Source organism: Mandrillus leucophaeus, unplaced genomic scaffold, assembly GCF_000951045.1.
Source record: "Mandrillus leucophaeus isolate KB7577 unplaced genomic scaffold, Mleu.le_1.0 Scaffold328, whole genome shotgun sequence".
Lineage (NCBI taxonomy): Eukaryota > Metazoa > Chordata > Mammalia > Primates > Cercopithecidae > Mandrillus > Mandrillus leucophaeus.
This window is the reverse complement of record NW_012103454.1, coordinates 988,614-1,002,688: the sequence shown is the minus strand read 5'-3', so window position 1 is coordinate 1,002,688 and position 14,075 is coordinate 988,614. Positions and strand designations below refer to the sequence as shown.

Below are 14,075 nucleotides of genomic sequence, written 5' to 3'. Positions count from 1 at the left end.
CTTCCTCAGCTTGCTTATAGATCTCATTTTGAAAAAAAACCTAGTAACTTCATTGTGAAACTGCAAGCTGCTGAGTTTATTCATTTTTGTAAGCCCCATATCTAACACAGTGGTCAGTACATAGTAAATGCTCAATAAATAATAGAAAATGGATGGGGATGTGTTAAGAATATGTGAAAAAACATTATCTTCAACTTGATAGATTTTGTAATGATTCTGTCATTCACATCCCTTCTGTATACCCAGGTGATGAATATTCAGAAAACACAGACATGTAATCTTAGGTAGTATGCATAATTTTGGCATGTAATCACTGCTTATAATGCTTACAATTATTTACAATATTTGATGATGGTGAAAAATACTTTCATCAGAATCGACGCAGCCTCATTATATCATTTATTCTTAAAGTAACAGACGTTGAAAGAGACTGAAGTAAATAAATGAGTGATAATTTAACTGAAGTGACACATCCCTTTTAAACACGGAATGGAAACCTGCTGAGATGAGGAGCATTTCTAAAAAGTGTTTAGCTTAGTGCAGTTTAGCTTCCTGTAATATTTATTTACTGTGGATGTAGAACATTTCCTGTATGTATTTGCTACAAAATTCTCTTGGTAATCGTGTGTTTATTAATTTTTCTCATTTGCATTTCTTTTTAGTGCATTCATTTCCCTTGCTGGAATTGCAGCACACTGGGTAGATATGTGGGCCATTGCACCAAGTGCTGAGCCTACAGATTACTTCCCGTCAAGTGGCTTCCCCCGACGTTGGCACCCTTATGATAATGAAACATTGCACGGCCACTTAGCCATCACACCACAGCCTTGTCGCACAGCTCAGTTTTCGCAGCTCGCCAGGAGCCTTTAGGAGCAGCAAGAACACAGTGTAGTGAGTGAGCCAACACATTCCTTTAAGAATTGCCAAAACCTCCCGGTAGAGAAGGGCCTCAAATATCATTCCAGATAACACCAAAATCGACCAAAATAGGATGCCTCATTCTGATGAGAAGAGAGAAAAGAACAACTCATATTTTTTTGGCCTGCTTAGTCATACAGGATGCATCACCAATGTCATTTTTAAAATACTGAGATTACTAAATATATGCATATGTATATGTATATATGCATATGTGGGAGTATATTTATCCGACTTCGTAAAACAAGCCCGTCCGTGGTGGTGACTGTCTGAGGACACGGAGGACGTGGAGCAGAGGGGTGCTCACTGCTTCTTAGCTAATTTTCTATGCCATTTGAAGCATGACAACTTCCTGCAAAGAGAGTTACAATTAATCTGTGTGTTTTTACCGGGAAATAGATGGAAGAACTGTGATTTTTTTTTTTTGGCAAGCACATCTCTGAATTTACCTGAACAGAACCTTGTGGCCTGAGTGCACTTACAAGCCTCTATTTAAATGATGCTGTTTCCATGCATGGCTGGTTATCAAGCCCTTTTCTCAAGTAATAAGAAACATTTTCCCATGCTATTTCTTTCCTTGCTTGTGAGTTTCTGACAAATTTCTTAAAAGCTTTCCATTCTGGATGTGTGAGATGAGAGGAAATTTGATGGCAATAAGATTGAGGCATCTTGGAAGAATTTTAATTAAACAGTTTGGATGTTACTTTCTTGATTTTTGACTAAAAATGTTCTAAATTAAATGAGTTTGAGGATGGGAAAGCTAATATAATAATAACGTGTGGTGCAAAGACTCTAAGTGTTAACTGTGACAAGCTTTGAAAGGAAGATTGGAAGGGTTTCATGAGTGGTATCTGGGTGTGGTTGCAAAAGACAGCGTGGACATTAATAGATATGATTAGGGGTAGTGCGAGACAAAAACTACTCCAGGCAATAGCAAAACGTCAGCCACTTCAGTTATGCAGACAGAAAGCTCACTGACCAGTGTCAACTAAAAAGGAAATTTGGACTTAAGACGATACTTTATTTGAAAGGGTTATTACAAGAGTGGTGAAAGGAATGATTATAGGTGGAGGAAGATAATAGGGAGATAGCTTCCACCATGAGATCTGCTAGGTCTCAAAAGTTAAGCAAAAGATGAGTTTTCTTTTACAGGCAGAGGTAAACATGGCTAGAATTCACCAAGTTTGGGGAGGTGGGTGAGGAATGTTGCTATGATCAGATAGCAGAGGAGAGAATGTTTTATTCTGAAATCAGCTTATTCTCCAGAGGTCGTGGGTAAAGTTCAGCGGTCTAGGGGAAGGAGAGAATTTTGCATTTTGTTCTGATTGATCAATTTGTCGTTTCTGAGTCCAAGAATGGAAATGTGAAGGATCTGTGTTCTGGCCTTGTCATAGGTAAAGGAGGGCATCTGTTTCTTATCTAAATTTTATGGGGACATGTGTTTCTTTACAGTAAGCCGTTTCTCAGAACACAAACTATGGGAGGATTTATTAACTTATACTGTATTTCAGGATCACAGGGCTCCTGTGAAATTCAACACTGTCACCAGCAATGAGAGAGAGTGCAGAATAGCAGTTGGTGTTAGAGCACCAAGGACTAAATGGAGAGTCTGGAGGGACAATCAGAGCTTAGTGATGGGGAGTCCCAGAACAGATGGCATGCTGAGCTCAGCCAGGCAGGCAGGCCTGCAAAACGTCTGCATAAGGCATATTTATCCCCAGCAGCAGGAGCTCAGGCCCGGGCTGGAGTTCAGAGAGAAGACTTCATTCCTCAGAGGCAAATGCGGAGAATAAAATGGGCCCCAAATCTCAAAGCTTATAAGGTGAGTGTTGGTTTTGGGAACCCAGCATTTCCATTTAGAGTAACCAAGACATCAACAAGAGCTGAATTAACACATTGGAGATACGTGGGAGAGCGCTGAAAATAAGTCTTCTTCCCACCAGTGGATGAAATTGATCCTAGACTCTGGATCGTCAATGTGGTCCAGCTCTTGTGGAATGAGAGGATGTGAAAAAAAAGAGAACAGACAGATGTTGGCACATAGTATCTTTAAAAAAGGGTCTCTTCTTAAAGAAAACCAATTTATTTTCAGCCTGAATAATAGCATAGTGCATCATGAGCCTCTGTTATTTCCATACTGTATTCTTTGGAATTTCTTTTTGTTTTATAGGTCAGCATCCTGAGCTTCATATGGGGAAAGCATAGTTAAATTTAGGAAGGAAATAGAATATAAATAGCTGTATTAAAGGATTGTAAGGTTTGAAAAATTACATGTCAAAATCGGAAATGTAAAAGTTAGTTTCTTTTAGGTTTCTCTCCTTTGGAATTTCTTTTCTATTTGTTTTGTGTTGATAACATTAATGTTGAATATTGAATTATTTTTATTCCAAATGTGGAGTGTAATTTCTATATGCAAAAGGGAGACTTCTATAAATGAATTACAGGTGGTTTACCATTTACTTTCCTTAAGTTACTTTAAAATTTTAAAAAAATCCAAGAAGTGCTGATGGTATACAAATATAAAGGCTGTCCAGGAGAAAAATGTTGTTTTGTTTTGTTAATTCACAAGAATATTTGTAAACATTTTATGCGTGGGAAGAAAACATATTATTTTCCCAACCTCCTGTAACAGTTCCCATAGATGAGTTTAAATGTTGTAATACCCCAGAACTGCTCTCTATATCTGGTCTAGTAAGTCCTGAGTTATATTATTTAAATTTGAAATGTGTATAGAGGACACAGAATGGTATTTCACAAGATTTATCTGCTGAATGCTATCTCATATCACTTAGTTGTAATTGTAGTATAACACTTATCCTGGTATGCCATGTATGTATATGTGTGTGTCTGTGTGCCCATACATGTTTCTACTTTTTACATCAGGGTTAGAAGTCTTAGGGAATAATAGTTGTAGCCAGTACTTGACTACCCAATAGTTCTTAAAAATAGTGTCTCATACATCATCAGCATTCAATATATATTTGGCAATTTAAAACATAAATCTTAAAATGAAGTGCCATCCTTTTTAATCCTTATGCATTCCAGCCAATTTCAAAAACCACAGAATGCAAGAGTTAGAATGTGTCTAGACACATGCCTGAATGTCAAAGACATGCTTAATGAAGGACTGTCTGTTTAGACCCTGAGCACAGTCTACTCTCTGACTTCTCTTCCCCCTGGTCTCAGTCTGCACGTCCTTCCCACAAGATGCAGTCCAAAGAGCTTCCCTAGAGTAGAGGTCTGACCTCTGTCAACTTGGCCGTCATCTCTCAGTTTTCTCCCCCGTGTGTCCAGTGCTTCAGTCATCCTTAGCCACAGGCAGTTGCTCAAATGAGCCACACTTTTTAAGTCTCGGTGCCTCTGTACACACTGTTCCCTCTTCCTTTTGTGCCTCAACTCATTTTCCTGGTGAATGTCTACCCAACACTGGGCATTTTCTCTGACTTTCGCTGGTAAAGTTGGCCGTTGTCACCCTTGCAACCTCACTAGACCTTGTATTTACCTCCATTTCACATCAGTTCTTCCATGATGAATTTATCTGTTCCTGTTCCTGTCTACTCCACCACACAAGAACTGTTTGAGAACAGGCATCCATTCTGATTCTAGTTTCTATTCCCCATGTTCTGGCTTGCACAATGCCCTGCTGATAGATTTTCAGTGTGTGCTCACTAAATTAATTAACGAATCAGAAGTTTATTTGCAAAAATCTTTTTCTATGGAATAACAGGTAGAGTTTAGTATAAATCCATGCATTTGGATATTATTCCTAAATATAATATCTCTGTAGATATAAATAGTATAAATTTGCTACTTTTAGTTAAATATGTAAATTTAAAAATATTATCATGGTATTAATTATTGTAATACTAGCATGATTTTGATTCATCTACTTCAGTCAATCATTGTTTTTTTTTTGTTTGTTTGTTTGTTTTTGAGATGACGTCTCCTTCTGTTCCCCAGGCTGGAGTGCAATGACGCATTCTCAGTTCACTGCAGCCTCTGCCTCCAGGGTTCAAGCAATTTTCCTGCCTCAGACTCCCCAGTAGCTGGGACTACAGGCATGCACTAACATGCTCGGCTCATTTTTTTACTTTTAATAGAGACAGGGTTTCACCGTATTGGTCAGGCTGTTCTCAAACTCCTGACCTCAGGTGATCCACCTGCCTTGGCCTCCCAAAGTGCTGGGATTACAGGCGTGAACCACGTCACCCGACCCTGAAATTTTCTTTACCATATGCTGAAGCTTAATCAAATGAAACAAACTTTTAAAAGTTTATAGAAATTAAAAAAGGTAACCATTGTATATTTTTAATTATGGTATACATACTGTAGACATGGTACTTCATGGTAATGAACAGTCATTTATTGTAATACATGAGTTTATAAAGTATATATCAATATTATTTTTATATAATTAGTCTAATCACTGAGATATATTTCAGAGCGTATTGGGGTGTATGAAAAAATATAGCAAATTAAAATAGGGTATTTTGCATTTATATATGAGCCTGTAAATCGAAAGTTAGTAAGTTAGTAAGTAAGATAGTTAGAAGCATAAAGAACAGAATAATTACTTCTCCTTGGAAGGATCAGAGAAGTTTGCACAAAGAAGGATATTTTTAATCTAGGCCTTTGATGGTAATTAATACTTTCCCAGGAGGAATTCACCACTTTTTGTAGAAAAGTGGCCTGAAGTTGCTATATCTGTCTGGAACTGTGGCGTCCAGGTCAGAGAGGACATAGTCCCGCATACATAAGGGCAGATGAGTGTAGAAAGGCAGAGAGAAATCAGTGCTTTGAGAATCTTGTAACAAAAATACAGCAATTATATTCTGAGTCTTTGCTTGTTCAGTATAAAGTAAAATGTTACTTTTATTTTGCAATTCAATCATCTCCTTTGTTTTACTGATAAGAGTTTTTAGAGAAGTAATTAGGGGATTACAAAAAATGTTCTTGCCAAAGAAGGTAAAACAAAGGGTCAGTATCCATAAAATGAATATAAATCTCTGCAGCTTCTTCTTAGTGTAGCATTGTAATTATTTTTCATAATGTGCATAAAAGTTTGTGATTTCTTACAGCAAGTATTGCTATATATGGCATTTAAAGACTTCCTTTACTATTACACCCATATATTTTTTCACAATTCATAACCATAATGCATTATAAATATGAAATAAAATTTTGTACAGATTTCTTTTAGAAGCAAGATTTTTGGATCTTTCATGTAAATGCATATCCTTCTTTCCCGATTTTTTAAAGATCTTAATTGCATTCTCTTGCCTAGGTGTTGGATGAACTTACACAAAAATGCAATCACATTGTTTGATCTTATTTCCCCCCTTTGGCATTTCTTGCCAGTATTTAGACCTCATAATAATTTTTAAAAATTAGGTTGGCATGGCAGCAACTGCGCAACCATAAAACTCATAAGAATTGGCAGGAGAATCGGGAGCTTGGATGATATTTTGGCAATTGCTTTTGCAATTGAAGAGGAAATCTTCAAATAAATAGACTATTCCAGTATTTTGAGTATCAAGAAGGCTTATTTTAAAATCCTCTTCTATTTAGAATTAAGCCATGACTGTTTAGGGCTGGAATAGCTGCCCTGGCATTGCAAACATGATCTATCTTGATTAGGACTGCTGGTCTTCAGAATCGGAACTGAGTTCTGCCCCATCATTGGGTTTCTATGAGCCATTTTAATAATTAAGGCTTGTGGCCTCAATTCCCACAATATGAAATTCTTCCTTGCCAAAGTTAATTTACTCCTCAAAGATAAACACGTACTTTTTTTCTTTTCGTCCTTGTAATATAGAAAGAAGACTTATTTTTAAAATATTGGAGCAGGCTCACTACTTTTCAAATTGAAATCAAAGTTGTCACTGTGCACTTCATGGGTGACTACAGTAGTCTTCTAACTGGTCTTCTGGTCTTAAAGGTACAAGTCCCCTCTACCCCATTCATTCTCCACATCACAGCTGGAGTTGTCATTCTAAAATACAAATTTAATGAAGATTTCTCCATACTTAAAATCTGATAATGGATTACCAAGCATAAATTGTAATCTTACTAGCAAGGCTGCCAGGCAATTTGCAGTCTGCACCTCCTACCTGTCCAATCTTCCCTCTTTCTTCCTCTTGTCCAACCCACCCTTCCCTCTTTTGTAGACTACCTTCAGCACTCCAACATTCACTTTGGTAACTTCGCTTCATTCTTCCATTCTCACCTGAAATACGTTTTCTTCTGGAAAGCGTTGTTTGACCCTCGTTTGAACCTGGGATAGATGTTGCCTCAGTGTACTTATCGTAATGTTACGCTTATCCCATTATATTTCCTGTTTATTCCCTAGTTGCACACATTACGGAGAAAGTATAAGGGTAGGTGCTTTATTCACCTTTTTTTCATTATGTCATTCTTATCACTTAGAAGTTACTTAGTAAATACTTACTAAATTGATGGGATAAAAAATGTGAAAAGCATGAGATTATTAAGACACCCAGGTTCTTGTCATCAGTTATCTGAAAAGGCTTGATCAAATTATTTTAACTTCTCTGAACTTATCTCCATTTCCTCAATTGTAAAATGAAGGTGTCTGAATTATATAAATTCTGTGTCTCGTCTGGTCTAATAGTCTAGGATTCTAGTCTATGATTAAACCAAAAAATTACGAGCACTGTGTTTTCCAAGAAAGTATTACATATAAGATACAATGCAAGAGATATGAAAGAAAGAAATTGATAATATAGTTGGGGAAAGAAGGCCTGAATATGGAAAACAAAAATAAAAGGCATAAATCTTTATAAAACACGTTAGCATTTCTATTTATCAAGGAAAAATAACGAAGAATGGTAGCACTGGTTGTTTTGCTTTGAGACATGCTCCTGGAAAAACTTAGGATGCTACATAAAACTAGAAAACATCTTAAAATAAGAAGGTAGTGTGAAAAATAATATCAGTGTCATGACAGTGAACCCTTTATAACAGCAGAAGAGCATTAAAGCTTCACGAAATGGGATTTTCTAGTTACAGAGCAGTACCAGAGTGCCATTGGGTGACAAATATCTGCAAGTAAGTTTTGTTGGTAACATTTTTAGGTCAGTTTACTTACACCATACCTATGGACCTTGAGTTAATGTGACTCATACTGAAAGCCCAATGTTTCCAAATAATAATAAGAATCTTTTGCATGGCATAACATTAGGAACAGTATATCACATTTGTGCATTTTGGTTTTCAGTGGACTGAAAGCTTACTTTTTCCAGACCTACTGAATCTTGTGATATGTCAAAAGGTGAAATTTAACCAACAGGAACTGTTACTGATATTCATAACTAAGTTTATTTATGAGATTTTGATTTTTTTAGTAGTTTAAGAAGTCAACAGGAAAATTTGGAAAGCATTTACAATTGGCCTTAACTGTGAAATTAGATAACATCAATAAGGCATCTAACATGGAGAGAGGCTCATGCTAGGCATTCAGTTAATGCGAGTTCCCATTCTTTTTGCTCACTGTCTTCTTGGTCTAGACATTGGGCCATTAAAATATATAAATCTTCAACCCTCAATCATTTGTGCTTATCCTTTCCCATGTAAAACTTTTGTACCAGAAAGATGACCTACAAAAAAGCAAAACATTTCAGCTCACAGGAAATAAGATACTTGAATTCATCTTATACTGTGTATGATAGAAGATAATTTTCTAGAATAAAGGGAAAATGAAAAAACAATCTTAGCAAATTTGCACTGTTTCCACATCTTGAATACCCTTGTTTCCCATTTTGCTTGTCTAAATTTCTGTCACACTTTATGATGCTATTCAACATACCACAATTCCCATTAAGCCCTTCTTGACTTCACTACTTGGAAAAAATAGATTTTTTTCTACATACCCTTTGCAGATTATCTTTGAATATTGCAGGGTTTGGGGCTGAGTATGCCCTTGATATGATAGAGTTGGAGGGGTGGGGGGTATCTGGAATTATTTTATCCAACCTCCAAATTTAAAAGATGAGAATATGGTACCAAATAAGTTAGTAATTTAGTCATTGTCTATTTTTATATAGAATTTCTGAAATTTTTGTATTACGTTTGTGTTGTATCCCTACATGTCAATGTATCTTCCACTTTCCATACTATCTGGTTTGAAAGGCTCTCCAAAATGTTTGCGTATCTATTTTTTTTTTTTCTGTAACTGCCAAAAAGAAAGCCCATATTTGGTCATGAGTTTTGTTTTTGTTTATATTTTTCCAGAACATGCTTTGGTCTTCTGCTCTCATGTTGGCACTGGTTTCAAAACTGTGCTTTTTGAACTTTATGATGTCTTCTTGATTGAAATAATTTCTACCCGTTTGTCCTGCCAACCTCCTGTGGTTCAGGCCCCAAAGCTTCACTTGAGGGTGGCTGTAGTGAAGTATTTCTTGATTATTCCAGCATGAGATCTTCTCTAACTCTTTATACATTTGTTTTCTGTTTCTTAAATTCCCATATTATTATATATGCATAGAATCATTCATTAACTCTTTCATGCGCTTATGTCTTACTTCAACAACTAGACTACTATAAGCATCTTATGGGTGGGGTTTTTGCCCAGCACTATTGCCTTGTGTGTGATCAGTGGATGCTCAGTGAGTCTTCTCGGTACTGGGGAGGACATCTGCCTTATGACACATTTTGTAGCCTTTGATGTTCCAATGTGAAGTTTTCCAGACTGTGTTAAGAATCATGTACCTAGAACCAATATACTAGTTAGGCCTAAAAGAAATGTCATTTTCTGTGGCTTGTTAGAAGAAATTGGAAAGACCTTGGAGGAATAGCAAATAGTATTGGTAAGTGTGATGAGGATACATTTTTCTGGACAATGCTGGTTTTTTAAAGCTATGAAATATAACTTCAAATTAGCCTTTGAAAAGATGGCTCACCATAACCAAAGAAGGGTAAGATAGAATTACATCATACGTTCAGTGCGAATACCTATTAACTGGTTTATATTTTCATTACAAAATCATGGTGGCAACGCAATGAAAAAATGAAGAAGTAGTTATTTCAAAGCATTTATCTATTGGCTCACTTATCCAGTGTGTTCAGATAAATGAAATCTGACAGGATTCCCAGCAGGGCTGCTGTCATGGTGTTGATGCTTTTGATTAGGTACCAAAGAAGGCCATCTTCAGAGGCTGTTATTTGGATTAATTCCCAGGGCTGATAGCTACCACCACAGTACCTATAAAAAGAAAAACTGTTACAAGGTATTCATATGCAAATACGACAGTGATTTAATATTGTAAAAGTTTGAGAGATTCGGGAAAATCAACAAAACGGTCCTTTGAAAATTTTGTGATTATCTAGCAGAAATAAAAGAGATAACAGCTTTGTGAGGTAGACCAAAAGCAGGGGCGATGGGCTGAGCATGTCAATTCATTTTCTCAGGGGGCATAATGGAGCCTTTATAAAAGACCCTATCTGTTACATCACAAAACACAATTTCTATACCTTAATACCAGATTGCTAACATTATCACCGTAGGGACTGTAACATCTGGTAAATTGAAAATAAAAGATAAGCTTTTCTTTTTTTAGTCTGAAAGTTAATGCCACTTTAAAAGAAACATCTTTGATAATGGTAGGTATTAAACTACTTAAATTAATCAATAAATCTAGTTGAAATAGTGATGAAAATGTAGCCCCAAGCTGAGATATATTTCATAGTGTTGGGGGAAAATACTACCTGTATAGGATTTTGATAGAAAATGTCTGAATAGTTTTATGAAATAAAGATCAATTATCATTACATGAAACTTTCTTACAATTTTAAATAGGCTTAAACATAGCTTTTTCAAATACAACAATCCCAAGCAAAACCATAGGAGTTTTTAAATCAAAATCTTATTTATTATTCATTCATTGGCATGATCAGTGAAATATTGTTAGAAAAATATAAAAATTGGGTCAGAATGCAGTGGCTCATGCCTGTAACCCAACCCTTTGGAAGGTTGAGGTGGGAGGATCACTTGAGGTACAGGAGTTTCAGACTAGCCTGGAAAACATAGCAAGACTCCTGGAAAACATAGCAAGATTCCATCTCTACAAAAAATAATAACAAAATAAACTGAGCTTGTTGGAATGCAGCTATAGTTCTAGCTACTCAGGAGGCTGAGGCGAGAGGATGATCAGGTGTTCGAGGCTGCAGTGAGTTATGATTGCACTACTGCACTCCAGCCTGGGCAACAGAGCGAGACTGTCTCAAAAAAGAAAATTATAAAAGTGGAATTGAGAAGTGTTAGGGCCAGATGGAGAGAATATAAGAGCGTGGTAGTGATGGGGGAGTGAAGGATTTAAAACAAGTGGTAAAGTTCTGCTAATGATAATGATAGAAAGCAAGTTATCTGACAAAAATACAAAAGGAATCATATTACTAAATACAGAGCTACTTGGGATGGGAGTTGAGCTGTCCTCTAACTTAAAAATACTCTGACCCGATTTTATCATGCATAGACATGTTATAATAGAAAATTAGCAGGGCTTTTTTTTTTTCTTCTTCTTTTTGAGACAGGTTCTTTCTCTGTTGCCCAGGCGCAGTGCAGTGGCATGACCATGGCTCACTACAACTTCTGCCTGTTATAATAGAAAATTGAGAGGGCTTTTTTTTTTTTTTTTTTTTTTTTTTTTTGAGACAGGATCTTTCTCTGTTGCCCAGGCTGAGTGCAGTGGCATGACCACAGCTCACTGCAACTTCTGTCTCCGGGTCTCAAGTGATCCTCCCACGTCAGCTTCCTGAGTAGGTGGGACCACAAGCCTGGGCCACCAGGCTCAACTAATTTTTGTATTTTCTGTAGAGACAGGTTTCACCATATTGTCTAGGATGGTCTCAAATTCCTGAGCTCAAGTGATTCACCCACCCCGGCCTCCCAAAGTGCTGGGATTACAGGAGTGACCCACCACACCCTGCTAAGAGGATTTTTAAAGGATTTATTTGCTATTTTAAGCTGTTTGATATCATAAAACTATTTTTGATGTTCATTGCTATTTCTATCAGTTGTATTATATTTTCTTTAGAGTATAACAAATGGTTCATTATACCCTTAAAAGGATAAGAAGTAAAGCATAAATAAGAAAATCTACCTCTGAAAAAAGTATCAAATTGTAATTTATTGCATAGTGTAATTTCCCAAAAGGGTGCCTTCTACTCAAATAGGAGTGACTTGGGAGAAAATGTTTATTTTGTAATTTAGAAAACCCATGTTGAGGGTAAGGTCTCAGAGATTCTGTCTCTATAATGTACCTGATTTCATCTGGAATGTATCTATACTCCTTTAAAAAGCCAATGTCATAGCAGCCGACACCTTATTAGTTAAAGGCATGCACAACTAGTTAGAGCTGATCTGCAGGGCTTTCACATGGGGAAAATAACCTGTCATAATTTGGAAAGCCCAAGTTCCCAGGGTGCCTTTTCCATTTTTTTTCCTAACATACCACAAATTGGACAGGAGGGAGAATTAATTCCCATTATAGTCTAAGCGACTCCTGATCAGAGTCTCAACCTTATTTTTGATTGACCTATTAACTTCATTATTGAAAACAGGCCCTTTGAACTACACATTCAAATGGCTTATATTTGACATCTCTCCTCAATACATATGTACACAGACAGGTTTACATAAACCCATTCCTTAGAAGGATGGAGAAAAGAAATGACTGGAAAGTGGAGTACTCAACCTTAGACCCTCCAACTGGAAACTTAGTAAGCAGTTCTGGGGATCCTAGTGTCCTCACCGCATTTTCAAACCTCCACCTTCTTTTGCTGTCTGGGAGTCACACCCAGAGAACTTAGAGCATCCAGTTAGCCAAGGATTAGCTGGAAGTTCCAAGACATTTTAGAATTTTTCAAAATGAAATTACTCTCTTAAAGTCATTTCCTTAAATCTTTGCCGTGCTCAGAAATATAGGAAATCTCCAAGAAAGAATAATGATATTGATTGAATATTAAATCTTAAAATGCTTTTCTGATTTAGTTGTTGCATTGTGTAAATAAAGCCTGAGATGTGATTTATAAAGCTTAACAATGTAATGAGATTTGAAGACTTTTTTTTACCCCAGCTAAATATCAAAGTGATACATGTAAATTTACTGAAGCAAGAAGACAAACTGCAGTCACAAGGAAATTCTTGTCCTTCATGATAATTCAGCAGAGATTTACTCATTCTGTTTTAGCTATATGCACACTAGGTATAAACAGATATTTCTCCCAGGAGAAAGTACACGTCTAGTATGTTTAAGATAGCAATTAATGCCTAAGGCATAAATGGATAAGTGTGTATTGAGTTTTTGCATTTGTTTGAGTACATAGAGATCTTTGGCCTTAGATCTACTTAGCCTACCAGTTACATGTTAATGATTATGAATGTAATGAAATAGTTATTTATTTTCTGAGTTGTTAAATTATCAACTTAGTAAATGGCTTTTATTTATCCATAAGGGGAATTTGGAAAGTAATAATAATTTAAATTTTGTATAGCATTTGGTAGCATGTAAGTTGCTTACAAATGTCTTATAAGATCCTCAAAACAACCATGAGAAGAGGTAGAGCAAATTCTTTCCTATATTTTACAGATAAAATAACTCAGAAGTTATGACCTGCTCAATATCACACAGCTAATAAGGATCAGACGTAAGGTTTGAAATCTCTTCTGCCTCTTTCTTCTGAACTTTCCCATCATGCTACAATTGATTTGTAAATTAATAGCATTTTGTTAGAGATAATATATGCTTTAAGACGGAATCAATGCCCAGCATATTAGAGCACATAATACATTCATAAATGAAACAATTGAAATACATTGTTACAGTGTTATTAAATGAAGAAACAGCACTTTAGCAAAGACATAACTGTTACTGAGAATAGATTGACTGATGGCATAAAAATTTATAAATGTCTATCTTAGAACTATCAATCTAGAATAAAAGTTATGTAATTTATATCCCTAAAATTATACACCTGTAGATAATATGTATCTGTGATTGTAGTTGAACCATTTCTAGGTCACTGAGTTGGAACCTTACTGCATGACAGCACTTACATATTACCAAGTTACTTGCAGTTTTAAAAGTACCACACAATGACTTGCTGACATATTAGGAAAGAGAGAAATGATGAAGTACCAG

At 36.1% G+C, this 14,075-nt stretch overlaps 1 long non-coding RNA gene across 1 annotated transcript in view; it reads left to right on the top strand.

Annotated features, from left to right (window-relative positions):
* The first annotated feature begins 10,457 nt into the window (after positions 1 to 10,457).
* Positions 10,458 to 14,075, top strand: part of LOC105545408 — a 7,386-nt gene continuing 3,768 nt past the window's right edge. Inside the window, exon 1 of the long non-coding RNA XR_001006914.1 lies at positions 10,458 to 10,536. This is a non-coding gene — a long non-coding RNA (uncharacterized LOC105545408). The remainder of the gene's footprint in view (positions 10,537 to 14,075) is intronic.